General features: G+C 44.7%; 1 protein-coding gene across 9 annotated transcripts in view; it reads right to left on the minus strand.

Annotated features, from left to right (window-relative positions):
• LOC131758721 (RE1-silencing transcription factor-like) overlaps positions 1–15,374 on the minus strand; it is a 236,927-nt gene that overhangs the window by 23,914 nt on the left and 197,639 nt on the right. For 2 of the 9 annotated variants that reach the window (XM_067035765.1, XM_059067153.2), the window contains exon 1: positions 1,314–1,332. The exons of 4 other annotated variants lie outside the window; for them this stretch is intronic. The gene's annotated coding sequence lies outside the window, so the exon portion shown is untranslated. Of the gene's footprint in view, positions 1–277; positions 501–1,313; positions 1,656–15,374 lie in introns of those variants that run through there. 3 more of the 9 variants (XM_059067156.2, XM_059067155.2, XM_067035758.1) reach the window with 3 other exon arrangements.

Below are 15,374 nucleotides of genomic sequence, written 5' to 3' on the forward strand. Positions count from 1 at the left end.
CAACAAAAGTTGAAATCAAATGCCATCACACAAAGCAAACGCTGTCCAAGGGTTTAACGTAACAGCCCAGACAGACTACTCGGTAATTTCTAATTCTTCCCAAACCCTAACTATCATCCCCAAAGGGATTTTAACGTTGGTCGGGAAGACTGTCCAAGCACAGTCCGAAAGCCCAACGTGCTGCGCGAATTCCTACGTGCTGCTGCCACCAGCGCCTGCCTCGGCGGCGGCATTCCTAACTGAAATAGGCATTCGGCCATTTTCTCAAAATACGTACCAAACACAAAGCAGCTCTTTGCAACCTCGGGAGCTCTCGCTTCCTCTCGGCTAGGCCCGCTCACTGCACCACTGACACACCAGTTGCCGCCACACTCGTCCTGAACCTTTCCCTGGGCTCCCCAACACTAAAGCCTGCAAGACAGGCAAACTCGGGGTGCCGCTGGGCCAGGCCAAGTCTTCCCCAGTCCAGGCTGCCCCCTCCTGGCCCGCGCGCCCGAGTCCTGGAAGAGGGAGGAAAGTTACCGCGTCGCCGCCGTCCCGGCTGCTCGCCGGCCCCAGGCTCGCCCTCTGCAGGGGGCCGAGAAGCCGCCGCGAGCGCCCTCCCGAGGCGCCGGGCCCCGAGCGCCGGAGGGGGCCCCCAGCGCCCCGGAAGTTTGCGGGTTCACTCCCCCACGGCGCCCCGCGGGACGCGCGCCCCGGCCCCGCCGACGGCGGCGGCTAGGGGGCCCCGCGCAGAGGGCCCCGGCGACGGGGAGGCCAGAGCGCAGAAATCGCTGTCCAGCCCCATTGGCAGAACCGCCCGAGCCCCAGGCTGACTCAACCCTCCCGGCCGCACTCAACGGCGCCTTCCGGCGAAAGGGAGAGGCCGCAGAGGGAGGGGGCGGGAGGACCGCCGGCAGGCAAGGAGCTGCGGCGGGATCTGGAGCAGGAGGAGCACGAGAGGAAGTTTCAGAACTAGGGCCCCAAGCAGCTCCGCTCCTGGCCTCAGGACAAGACTCCCAGGGACGCCCGGGCCCGCGCGGAGACGACGGCTCGGCCTCAACTGGGGAGGGGGTCCCGGCGCCGCACCGCTCCCCTCCGACGCCCCCGGCCCAGCCCCCGGCCCGCGACGGTGTAACCCGATCCCGCTCAGCCGCCAGTCCCCGCCCGACGCGGCCGCCACCGCCGGAGCCACAGTATCTGCAAATCAGCCCTGGACAGCGCCTCGCTCCGCGTCCTTCCGCGCCCTCCCCCTCCCGCGGCAACCGCCGCCACGACCGCCCGGCTGGCCCGCCGCCCCCACCCGACCGTCTCCCAGACCGCGCCACGCTTACCGGCCTTCCTGGGCGAGGATAGGCGACGACCCGCGTCGCCGCTCCTTCTCGGACTACTTTTCTTTGTTGCTGGAGTTTCGGGGGAGGGGAGGGAGAAGGCGGAAAAGTTGGACGCTGGGGCAGTCGAGGCCCGCGAAGACCGAGGAGAGGGGCTGCAGAGAGTGTTCAGGCCTCCGGTTCTCTCCCTGCCGTCCCGGCCACCGCCGCCGCCGCTACCTGGGGCCCCGGGCCTCGGCGGCGCTTGCTCTGCTCCTGCGCCGTGAGCTCTCGGGAGCCGCACATTCCAGCACAGAAGGCTGCGCCGCGCACCCGGCCCGCGCCGCCGCCGCCGCCGCCACTCCCGGGACACGCCCCCTCCACCGCCCGCGCGCGCCCGCGGGACACGCCCCCTCCACCGCCCCCGCGTGTGGCCGCCTGGCCTGCCCCGCCCCTGGACGAAGGAGGTTGCTCTGGGCCCCGGCTGTGCTGAGGTCGCGCCAAGAGGTGGCGGTCCGTAATCTCCTCGGACCCCCAACTCTGACCCTTAGGTCTAAAGAGAAGAGCGCTCCGCTCTCATTCTTGATTTCCTTCATAAAATAACAACAGAAAAGTTATCCCCCAGCCCTGGAGTGCATGCACGAGAAAGTCGCTGTTAAAAGAAAAATCTACAGACTTTGACCATTCTCTTTAGAAGGATTGTCACCAGCACTTTCAAGTCTAAAGCGCTCAAAAATACCTTTCAGAATCTCTTCAAGTCTCCACCCATAGCCTCCCTTAACCAATAAGCTTCGTTTTAAGCTTCTTTAGAAAAAAACAAACAACAAAAAAAAAATATATATATATATGAACTGATTGAGGTTTTTTTTTCTTACTGTTTAAAATTTGTAAGGCATATATATGTATATATGTAAGAAGAAAAACCTCAATCAGTGAGTTGTAAGAAGAAAATGTTTTGGGAAGATCGTGGACCCAAAATTCACGAATGAGGACAGAGGGGACAAGTCCCTAGACACAGAAAATAGCAGGTCATTGCTGAACCTTCGAAGCACTATTTCAGTGTAGCAATTACCCTTAGGTTACAGAGGGTAAAAAGGGTGTTAAACACATGGCAGCTGCTTCGTGAGCAAGTGTCCCATAATAACCTGCTTCCACGTTTATAAAGTGGGGTAACCATGCATGTTACCTGGTACATAGTAATATGCTAGAGAGAGAGGGAGAGAGAGAGAAAGTAGTTTCATGCACCCCTTCTTTTCTGTTTTCACCAGAAATGCTTTATTAGTTTGCCTCTGATACCTTAAATCACAGCTCTCCTCAGAAAATTAGTGGCTCCCTCTAAACCTCTTAGTGTAGTATTCAAGGCACTGGCTAACCAGATCTAGATAAAGTTGGACCATCACTAGAATTATAATAAAGGTAGCAGCAAGTGCTAGGAGGCTTTAGAGTAGGAAGATAGTTTCTAACCAAGAGGATCTAGAAACTTCTCACAGTAGGTGATTATCCAATCTGGTCCTGGAGAATTAGAATTTCAACAGGTGGAAAATAGAGGAAAGAACATTTCACATGGTGAAAACAGCAAGCCTCAAAACCCATCCACTGTGGCTTCCCTAAATTTTTCTGGAGCTTCCCCAGTTCCTTCTCTTTTCAAGTTCCTTCATTTGTCTTGTCTAGCTTATGAGAGAGCTTCCAGACTCCCTACTCCCCTGGTCTACTCCTCAGTAGAACTGTTTCCCTAAATCTAGACAATATATTATTAATTTTGCAGTGTCAGAAGCAAGGTGGAATGAAGGCCCCAATGTGTTTACCAAAGGTTTTGATTCCTAATATCAAATGCAAGCCCTCTCCATAAATCAAACTTGAGAACTATTCATTTTCATTGAACCAAAGAGAAAAAGAAAGAAATGCAGAAAGGAAGGAAAAAAGAAAGAAAAAGAGAAAGAAAAATGAAAGAGAGGAAGGAAGGAAACAAGGAAGGAAAGAAGGAGAGAAAAAAGGGGAAAAAAACTTTTGTAGTACTGGTACAAAATTTTCAACATTTATTCTTTGTTAAAAAATGTATTTTTTTTTTTTTAACTAAAATCTAATTTGAGGTTGCATGGCTTTTTTAGATGCCGTAGCCCAGGGAACAATTCTGGCCTCAATCAATACCTCAAAGATATATACTTTCTTTCCTTTTTCATGTCCAAAAAGGCAAAAATGAAACATCATTTTTTTTTTTGAAACATCTTTTTAAACTTACTAGATAAATGTTCTTCATTTCCTCAGTCTGTTACTGGAAATGTTTTATTAATTGCAAATTTATTCCCACATATTGTGATGCAAATAAATGAATGGCAAATCGGCAGCTGCATTCATTTAAAATTAGTAGAGGCCCTTGTTCAAGAGATGGCATATTCAGAGTGACCCAAATTATCCTGACATGAAGGCCACAGGTCAAATTCAAGGCCAAGTTACAAATCAATAGGAACTCTCCTTGGGAGAAACTAGTGTTATAAACTTGAATCCTTAATTGTTTTTCAAGAGGTTGTATTTTACTTTGCTTCAAGCAAAATTTAAGATCTTCTGCAAATAAAGACTTTAAAATGTCAATGAGTTCTGGTTTTCCTATTTTAAGAATATGGATTTTTTCCCATATATTTAATTCATCATTTAAAAAATTTAATTATCATATGCTGTTAGTAATATTTTTCTCTAGAGACTTATTTCACAAGTTTGGTTTAATACTGTTTTTGAGCTTCCATGTACTTTTTATTCCTTACCATGTTTCACTTTTTCTTTAGAAAAGAGCTTAATTTGACTGAACTTATGTTAATGTTACACTGAATTACAACAATATCTGCCTTAAATGTTACATATTACATAAAGTTAGTGCTGTTTAAAAATAAGGGTACAACATCTCCATCCTGATGTTGTTGGGTTTCAGGTCTATTCTTGCTGTCACCAGCCAGAGATGGCTTTGGTCTGTTAGGGACTTATGTTTGGTGCCTTTCTCCCATTTTCCCTACATTTACAATAGTACCTGTCAATGCCTGCCCCTCCAGGAATCTCCTCCTGATATAACTGATCATGTAGGGATTGAACTCTGGCTCTGAAATTTTTGTCCTCTGAGTCAGCACAATTTCTATTTCTTATTTAGGTCACAGTGAACTTACAACATAATTTAGAATATTGCTTTGTGCTCTCTACAACCTTATTCTGAAACTTTTGGTGAAGTTTAAAAAATGGTGATAAATTAGACACTGTACTGACCATGTAGGCTAGAGAACTGTTTCTCTTTTCCTCTGTTGCTTTGAGAAATCACCTCTCTTAGAATGGATCAATGACAAGGTCCTACTGTATAGCACAGGCAACTATATTCAATATCCTGTGATAAATCATAATGGAAAAGAATATGAAAAAGAATATATGTATAAATGAGTCACTTTGCTGTACAGCAGAAATTAAACACAACATTGTAAATCACCTACACCTCTATAAAATTTAAAAAAAAAAAGAAATCTCATCTCTTGAGTTTTGTCCAAAAAATGAAGAGGTTGCACTAGTGGTGTCTAAAATTCTCAGCAGCTTAGAAATCTGAGGTGCTTTTTATTCTGTTAAATTTTGAATCTCCTGCAGGTGTTTTCTAGAAAAATTATGTATTTTTATAGTTCACTATACCCTAGTTTCTTCTCTGTAGCTTCTTTTGCCCTCTGTGGGGAGACCCACCAGTAGGACTTGAGCCACACTGGCTTCAAGACTGATGGTGTCTGAAGACAGGGATTTAAGGCCTGATCTAGTGCTGTTGATGGCAGCTTCATCTACCCTCGCTGCCAGTTGGGCCCCGACCTTTTGTTCTGGTCTGGTAACTGGAACACAGTGTCTTATCCATGACAGTATCTGCAGCTTGAGCCACAGAGGTGTTCCCTAAATGCTGAAGGACGGGAAGGAGGTGAGCAAGGGAGCTCCAGAATGAGCCGGGATCCTTCCTGCCTCCTCATGGGGCCCAGACCACATTTTGAACTACTCTCCCTCGTTCCTCTTCCCTTCACCTCACTGGCCTCCTTGAACCCTGGCTACTCTCCCAACTTGCTGTTCTTTTTCTGAAAGACTATCCAGTACCTCTCTGTCCATCCCGCTCACTCCCTCCCCTCCTGGGTTCGATGTTATCTTCTCAGTGGCCACACTCTTTAATAGAATTACAGCCCCATTCCCTTTACACCCAATCCTGCTGTCCTTCCCTGCTTTGTTTTTCTTATTAGCATTTATCACTAACGAACTTGACATGTGTTTTATTTATTCATTTTATTTACCATTTTATTGTTTATCTTTCCTTACTAGAACCAAGGTGCAGAAGGGCAGAGAAATTAGTCTTTATCTCCAGTGCCTGTAACATGGTAGTTACTCAACGTGTGTTTGTTAAATTTACAGGATCCTAGCTTGGTGTCACAGTTTCAAAATGGAGCCCCTCATACCCCATTGGTACCCCCAGTTCAATACCCATCACAGACTTCCCTCCTGCTAAATGTCGGCCTGCCTCTTTGAGTGGCCCCTAAAATATCTCCTTTTCAATAGCTATTTGTTGAATGGACAAATAAATGCTCTCAGATCACCGGTCCCTGTGTGCTGCCTTCCTGTCGAAAATCTCCCTTCCTGTTCTTCTGCATATTGTATTCCTAACACACTCCTAGTTCCATACACCAGTCTTTCCTTGGATTTTCCTTGGTGAAATTTAAGAGTGTTTGGGCCTCAAGGGTCCCTCCATTTGCCCCTGTTTAAATACAAGCCACACAACCCTCTCCCTGCACAGCCCTGCCCCTCCCCTGCATTCCATCTATTTGCTCTTGCCTTCCCTATTATCCTTCTTCCTAGGATTCTCCCTCCATATGGTATGCAGACCAGAAAATGTCACAACTGAAAGAGATCTTAGAGGTCCAAGTTGTTTTATAGATGAAAACAAATAGGCCTGCAAGCATTTGGCTTGTCCAAGTTTGCACAACTAGTTAGAGCACCTCTGGAACTCGGATCCAGGGACACAGATTTCCAACCAGTCCGCTGATCTTTCTACCTCTCTCAAACTCTCCAGGCTTCCTCTGTTCTTTCCTGGCCCCAGCAGCACTCCTTTCTGAAAACTCCTCTGGGCCTGTTGAGCTACTTTGTTCAATGGCTGTACAGACAGGGTATTTGAGGTAAGAAGTCTCTTCAGACCACATTTTCTTAACTTTTAAGTATATTTTTATGTTAACATTAATTATCTTCTGGCTAGGAGAGGCATTGTTGTCTTCTATTGCTTTTCAAATACTGAAAACCCAGACTGACATTTTAATGTACAAAGCTCATCATCAGTTTAGAGGAAAGGGGACTTGACTCAAAATACAACTTCTCTCAGCCTTTCTCTTCCGTTGAGAAACAGGCAAAATGCTTCTAGTCTGTGCTCCCAAAGTGCCATGGGAAATGCACTTGTGCACATACTTTCTTTCCCATGTCTTTCTGACATGACCATGAGGACCTTGAGATAAAGAACTGTGTTATACGTTCTCCACATGATTTTATTCCTGACAGTCAAGAAAATCAAACATCTGACAAAGTGTAGCAACCCAGCCAAAGTTAACTGGTTTTATCAATAAATGTTTCTTTGATGAGTGAACCTATATGTTTTCCTTATTTGTCTTCAAATTATCACTTCACCTTCCAGAATGGCTGAAAGTAAAACAGCGGGCAATATAAAGTGCTGATGAGGATGCTAAGCAACTGAAACTTCATATATTAATAATGACAATGTAAACTGTTACAAATGAGACAGGAAGGGGACAGGGCACAACCTTTAAAAGAATGACATACCCAAGGGCTTCCCTGGTGGCACAGTGGATGAGAGTCTGCCTGCCGATGCAGGGGACACGGGTTCGTGCCCCGGTCCGGGAAGATCCCATATGCCGCGGAGCGGCTGGGCCCGTGAGCCATGGCCGCTGAGCCTGCGCTTGTCTGGAGCCTGTGCTCTGCATCGGGAGAGGCCACAACAGTGAGAGGCCCGCGTATGCCAAAAAAAAAAAAAAAAAAAAAAAATTATGACATATCTTGAGGACACGACAGACACTGGTTAGAACCAACTAGGTCCAAGATGGCAGACAAGTCGACTTCCACTAGACCTTGAGCCTCAGTATATGCTCACTGTAACACATCAGCACGCTAAATGACACACCCACATGCACTATGACAGTTCCAAGGCCGACTAGAAAAGGTCGTAAAGTGCGCGGTGGCCCAATTCCTGGAAATCCCCACCCCTTCCCCCAAATAGCTGGAAACTCCTCCTCCCACTCATTAGCCTATGAGATTACCCAGTCCTATAAAAACTGACAACCTCATACCCTGGAGCCGCTCCCGCCTGCTGAGGTGGCCCACACTCTATCTATGGAGTGCGTATCTACCTGAATAACCTTCTTTCTCTTCACTACGGTTCGCTCTTGAATTCTTTCCTGCACAAAGCCAAGAACCCACACTTGGTGGCCATCCCAGGGACTCGCCTGCAACCTGGAACATGACCATCCTCTCTTGCCCCACTCTCTTTCCTGCAATACAACCATTTTGGAAAACAGTCTTGAAGTTTCCTATAGAGACATATAGCATATAATCTAGATATCCCATTTCAGAACAGAACTGAAATTTCATGCTATGCAAAGACCTGGTAGGGAAGTGTCCAAAAACTGGGAACAGCCCAAAAGTCCAACTGGTGAATGGATAAAACAACCTTAATACACTCCCACAATGGAATAAAGTCTCAGGAAATTAAAACTTTTCCTGTACTCTCTTTAGTGATTGGGATCTTTCAAATTCAACTGATAAAAGACAGATTAGCAAAAGATAACATTCAATCACCACATTTTTGTGAAGGTATGTAGAGGGTGCAGAGAAAAGGGTGACTCAAGGGGCAGTTAGAATTTGGGGCTTATATAACATTTTAACAGGGGAAGGGGAGGGAGAGAAAGACTTATGGGGAAACAAATGAGTTCTCAATAAGGGAAAGGGAGGGAGAAAGGGCACTCATGGGAAAACAAATGACTTTCTGGAAAGATAAATGGGCCTCAGGAGAACAGATGGGAGATAGGATAGTTTTGTGACAATGTCTGTTTACATGTGGTGTGGAGACTTCTCATGGCTCTTGATAACAGTCAGTCATCCCTGGTGGATCCCAGGGATGGCCTCTATTGGAGGGGATTTGAGTTCATGTTAGTTCTGTTTTTAGGAAGATAAGTAATTTCAGGAACTCAAATGCCTTCTGCTAAAAGTAATTTTTATATGCCACAGTAAGTGGGTATTACTGACCCTTTAAATATCAATAAAAAGGAGCTAGCTACTAATAGAGGCAACTACACAGATGAATCTCAAAAGCATTATGCTAAGTGAAAGAAGCCAGATACAAAAGGCTACTTACCTTATGATTTCATTTATACGGCATTCTGGGAAAGACTCTAGAGATACAAATGAGATTAGCAATTGCCAGGAGCTGGTGGTGAGGGAAATGGATTGACTATAAAAGGGCACAAGGCAATCTGGAGGGGGTGAGGTAAATGATCTATATCTTGGCTGTGGTAATGGATACCTAACTGTAAAAATTACTCAAAATTCAGAGACATGAACAACTTAAAAGGGTAAATTTTGCTAAATGCAAATTATACCTCAATAAACCTAACTTGAAAAAATGTAACTGTAAACAATGGAGACTCTTGTTTTATTGGAGTGTTTTGGTTATTTGCATTATTTTGGTAAGTGTTCCAAATCTTTTCACAAAATATTGTATCCAAGGATGTTGATTTTCCTCCTGATAGAGTCTCTACTAATTTATACTATAAAGTGACTTCTTATCCTTAAAGCTGCTTTATTCAACAGGTATTTATCAAGCATCTTCTCTGTTTAAGGTAAAAAGTGGTATGGGGGTGGACGGCAAGTAAAGAAGTATAAAATAGGGTTTTTTTTTTGAAGAAGTTGGGGGTAGGAGTTTATTAATTAATTTATTTATTTTTGCTGTGTTTGGTCTTCGTTTCTGTGCGAGGGCTTTCTCTAGGTGTGGGAAGCGGGGGCCACTCTCCATTGCAGTGCATGGGTCTCTCACTATCGCGGCCTGTCTTGTTGTGGGGCACAGGCTCCGGACACGCAGGCTCCGTAGTTGTGGCTCACGGGCCTAGTTGCTCCGCAGCATGTGGGATCCTCCCAGACCAGGGCTCGAACCCGTGTCCCCTGCATTAGTAGGCAGATTCTCAACCACTGCGCCACCAGGGAAGCCCCATAAAATAGGTTTTGACCTTCACCAAACTTATGATCTAGTTTGGGAAATAAAACATACTCTGCTTTAGTAAAAGCACAAACAGTAAGAGTTTTTAGAGTTTGGAGGAGAAATGGCTTCTAGCTAGGCAAAGCTTTGGAGGAGTATTTATTTCAGGAAAGTAAGAAACTCATGGGCACAGTTTATAAGCAAAAACTCCAAAGTCTAGAAATCCATTACCTTAAGGTCTTTCTTTTTCTTTAAATAAATTTATGTATTTTTATTTTTTAAATTTATTTTTGGCCGCATTGGGTCTTTGCTGCTGTGCACAGGCTTTCTCTAGTTGTGGTGAGCGGGGGCTACTCTTCGCTGCAGTGCAAGGGCTTCTCATTGCAGTGGCTTCTCTTGTTGCAGCACACAGGCTGTAGGCGCGCAGGCTTCAGTAGTTGTGGTGCACGGGCTTCGTTGCTCTGAGGCATGCGGGATCTTCCCAGACCAGGGCTCGAACCCATGTCCCCTGCACTGGCAGGCGGATTCTTAACCACTGTGCCACCAGGGAAGTCCCCTTAAGGTCATTCTTAATGTGTCATCCGAGAGGAGGGGAGACTGGTCCTCTGCTGAAAGATGAAGAGGCAGGAGAAGGGATGCAAGAAACTCAAGTAAACCAGAATGGCAAAGCAGCTTGGGTTGGAGCGAATCAGGACTGAAGAAGAAGTGCATGGCATCAGTCTAGAACAGATACCATTTTAAGCATGGGCTTGCTTGCTCCTAGGAAGTCTTAAATAAGCAGTGATGGGCTTCCCTGGTGGCACAGTGGTTGGGAGTCTGCCTGCCGATGCAGGGGACACGGGTTCGTGCCCTGATCCGGGAGAATCCCACATGCTGCAGAGCGGCTGGGCCCGTGAGCCATGGCCACTGAGCCTGCGTGTCCGGAGCCTGTGCTCCGCAACCGGAGAGGACACAACAGTGAGAGGCCCGCATACTGCAAAAAAAAAAAAAAAAAAAAAAAAAAAGCAGTGATGAAGTCTCTTTGGAAAACAAAACCAGACCACTACAATCCAGTCACAGCTGTGGTTGTCACACCATGAAACCTTATCTCAATTCAGTATACTGATTTGGACAAAAATGAAATCTAAATTCCTGTGCTGTGGAAGATAGATAGATTCTATCAGAAGATAGACTGTTTCCATAAGAAGCCAGTCTGCATGTAACCTAGAAAAGAGGAAAACAAAGGGGAAAAAACTGGCACTGTTTACCTAACACTGTCCACAGAGCATTGAGATACTGAATCTTGCAGATAGAGGTGCATCATTCAGGTTTAGGACAAGCATAGATCACTTGGTTTTTTTGGCTCAGAATAGATGTGAAGATTATCTCTCCTGACATTAAGTCCATGCTCACAAAGACACTTAATAGCTAATAACATATACTGTCCATACTTTGATTTCAAGTGACAATTATGTCATTTAACAACTAGTATTTTCATTTTTGCATCTCCTCCTCCTACTCTCCCCTAATGTCTCTTACTATATCTCTTCCTTTTCTTACCCTCACTCACCGGGCTCCAGCCACACATGCCTTGTATAGTGCTGTATTAAGGCCTTTGCAGATGTACTTAAATGAAGGATCTTGAAATGAGGAGATCATTCTGGATTATCTGGTTGTGTCCTAAATCCAATGACAGGTGTCTTTATAAAGTACACACAGAAGGGAAAACAGAGAAGGCAATGTGAAGACTGAAGCAGAGATTGGAGTGATGTGGCCACAAGCCAAGGAAGCTGGCAACCACCAGAATTTGGAAGAGGCATGGAATAGATCCTCCCCTAGAGGCCATTCAGAGACAGCATGGCTCTGCTGACACCTTGATTTTGGACTTCCAGCCTCCAGAACTGTGAGAGAATAAATTTCTCTTCAATTCTAAGCCAGATCAAACAACCCTACAAAGGTTTATGCTCCAAGCTTTGAAAAATGAATTCCAAGACAAATTGACAATGGTTGAATGAAAAGACTATAAATACATTATGTCAACTTAATGCATAAATTAGGCATTTATTAAATGTCATTATATCTTTTAAAAAATTTATAGGCTAGATTTTCTTACTTTCCAAGAAACTCTGAGTATGCTGAATAATTATTGAAAAATCATAGCTGATAAATAAGTTACTTATAGTCAAGTAATTTTCAGAGAAAAAATGTTAAATTATTACTCTTTTGTATTATATATATTTGATGTGGGTGCATTTGAAGATGATTGGTAGGATGTAAGGTAGGGTTTTGCTTTTCAAAATGCAAGTGTGCCTGAGGCCTCAGAGGTGTAGGCAGTTCTTTCCCAGAATTCCTTAGGAGTGACATAAGTTGTTTACATGTGCTGGAGGAAAAAGAAGAAAAAAAAACTATAATTGACTTTGGGAAGTTACTACATTGACCATATTGTCATCTCATTGTAAAATAATTTCAAAAATTGGATAGAGGGTGGGAAATACTTTAATCTTCTACTTTCTATGCTCCCAAATTATTCAACTCTTCCCAAAGGATGTGTGTACTTTTATAATTTAGAAAATAAGAATTTTTCAAGTAAAATAAATTCATCATGGAACATTTTACAACACTTTGTTTAGGGAAGTCAAAATTGTTACAACTTTTTGGCGAATAAGTTGGCACTACCAAAATACACACACATACACACACACACACACACACACACACACACACACACACACACAGAAACCTTTTCACCCAGTATAACCTCCTACAGTGCAAAGAGATAAATAAGAATGCTTAGTCCAGTGTTTTTAGTAAAACTAGTGGTCATAATATTAACCAGGATTATTTTGTGAATGGGCTTATGGGAGGGTACTTTCAACAATATGCATTTCTATATTATGCAGCTTATAATGTTATATTCAAATTATAGGGTTCAAATTTGCTTATAAATTGCTTCATTCGTTTGACATTATTTGGTACTTACAGTGTGTCTTTTGAATCTTCCCTCATCAATCTAAGATTGGGATGAAAAAATAATTTGTAAAAGGAGAGAAAGTAAGGAGATGACTAACTGAATGCTTTGTGGGTACCAAGGAATCTACAGGGTGCAGAAAGACAGGGTAGAAGATAAAATGGAGGGTGCTGTTTGAAGAGTTCCTTGATCACAATCCTAAGGAAGGCCTGCTACACCAGCTTCTTCAGAAAAGAAACTGAGAGCTAAAGCTGATTCCTTTTTTTTGTGTGTGTGTGTGATATGCGGGCCTCTCACTGTTGTGGCCTCTCCCGTTGCGAAGCACAGGCTCCGGACGCGCAGGCTCAGCGGCCATGGCTCACGGGCCCAGGCGCTCCGCGGCATGTGGGATCCTCCCGGACCGGGACACGAACCCGTGTCCCCTGCATCGGCAGGCGGATTCTCAACCACCGCGCCACCAGGGAAGCCCCTAAAGCTGATTCCTTTAACTGTCAACCACCACCTTCCAAGATCCAGAGATTTCAGACTGAAAGTCAATAGAATTACCTCACCACTCACCCACCTTCTATATAACTGTTTTCATGAATATAAACTGTTATCTTTGCTTTCTATATTTGGAAGCTGTTCAATGAGTAACAGTCCCCAGCTTAAATAAAACAAACCCGGAACTTCTTCAAGTTTATTTTTAACATGTAATATAACTCATAAATAGACAACTATATGGTCACTCTTGGTGGTTTATGCAGACAGCTGTGGTGACATTGATTACTCAATGTCAAGGAACAGTTAAGAAAAAATAACGTTCAGTGATTAGGGAATGTGGGACCAACACAGACTCACTTTGTTCTCACAATATCCCCTGTATAAAAAGTATGGATAAAGATAATTCATGTATGGGGACCCAGAAAATGGAGGCTGCCCTAGCAGCCCGGCCCAGGTCACAAAATCTAAACCTAAGTCAGCCTGCACTTCCAGGAAACGCCGCACTCTCAAGGAAACCTAACACACACAGATCACAGTCCTCTAGCTGAGCTTTAACTAGCTCACCTTACCCTGGAAAACAGGACCCTCTAGGCTTATAAAGAAATCGCTGACCTCCTAGGCAATCTTGTTCTGTTTCCTGTTGCCTCTTCTAAGCTCTGTAAAACTCACTGTAGCCCAAAATTCCTTGGGAAGAGTGCTGCACTGTCTGTGAGGCAGTGTACTCCCCAATCCAGGGATGGTTTCCCCTTGAACACAGTTCATCGAACTCATTACTAAATTGTATTATTTTTGTCGTTTTGTTGCAGGAAGAGGGACCCCTTCTAGGGCCTAGGAGTGGGTTATTGTTTAATACTCAGAAATGAATTGTCCGAGGAGACACATGTGCTGACAAAGCAAGAGACTTTATTGGGAAGGGACACCCGGGGGGAGAGCAGCAGGGGAAGGGAAACCAGGAGAACCGCCCTGCCACGTGACTCGCAGTCTCGGGTTTTATGGTGATGGGGTTAGTTTCCCGGTAGTCTCTGGCTAATCACTCTGACTCAGGGTCCTTCTTGGCGGCGCACATATCGCTCAGCCGAGATGGATTCCAGCCAGAAGGGTTCTGGGAGGTTGGTAGGACATATGGACTGGCATCTCCTGTCTCTCTCTCTCTTTTTTTTTTTTCTTTTTTTGCGGTATGCGGGCCTCTCAATGTTGTGGCCTCTCCGGTTGCGGAGCACAGGCTCCGGACGCGCAGGCTCAGCGGCCATGGCTCACGGGCCCAGCCGCTCCGCCGCATGTGGGATCTTCCCGGACCGGGGCACGAACCCGGGTCCCCTACATTGTCAGGCGGACTCTCAACCACTGCGCCACCAGGGAAGCCCCTCCTGTCTCCTTTTGACCTTTCCCAAATTATCCTGGTTGATGGTAGCTTGTTAGTTCCGCATTCCTTACCAGGACCTCCTGTCATAAGGTAAATAAAGCAACCTAAATAAAAGGTATGTGTCAGTGGTATATGATAGAAGAAATATGAGCTTTGGAATAAAAATCCCAGCTCTGTCCATTTATTATAAACTGTGTGCTCAAGAAAAAAGTATGTAAAGGTTCTGATACTTATTAAGAAAAATTATCCAAAACATGGAAATAAGGCAAAAAGAAGTCTGTGTATCATTCCAATGTCACACTTCAGGTCTATCTTAACATGCCCACCCAAGGATGATTTAATTCTCTAGGGAAATGACCAATTTTTGTCATGCTATTTCATTTTGATTAGGCCCAGGCTCTGGGAAATTACATGTTAATGTGAAGACTTTTGCCTGATAGAAGGGCAAATGATTCCTCTCCAGCTGAAACAATACCTCCAAATGGCTACAATTTTAGTGCCCTGTAGGACATTAACTAGTTGTGTCTCTCATCTAGCAAATTTATTTAGCATGTCTTTCCTGGCTGACTTTACAAATCTCTATTCTTCAAATGGTCTTTGAAACAGCTTTACTGTCTGCCAGTTCCCTTGCTGATAAGTTAAACAAATCTCTCTCTCACACACACGCACACGCACACATACACACACATCTCTTGGAGTCATATTTTAAATTTGGGCAAGTAGCTAATAAACATCATTTTCCTTACCCCTTGGTTTCCTCTTTGTAGTCAATGTCATGTGAGAAAGACCTTTTCTTTGGCAGAAGGTTCGTCCACTCTCCACAGTTTATGGGGCTTATTATTTTCTGCTTATACAATACAATCAGGTTTAGTTTTGAACATGCGAGGTTTAAGATGCCCATGAAACACGCCAGTGGAGATGTTAAGGAAGTTCTAAGCTTAGAGTTCAGGGAAGAGGCCTGGGCTGACAATGTAAGTTTGAGAGTCATTTGCATCATCAAGAAGGTATTTACAGGGTTTCCCTGGTGGCGTAGTGGTTAAGAATCCACCT

This window comes from Kogia breviceps, chromosome 6 (assembly GCF_026419965.1).
Source record: "Kogia breviceps isolate mKogBre1 chromosome 6, mKogBre1 haplotype 1, whole genome shotgun sequence".
Lineage (NCBI taxonomy): Eukaryota > Metazoa > Chordata > Mammalia > Artiodactyla > Physeteridae > Kogia > Kogia breviceps.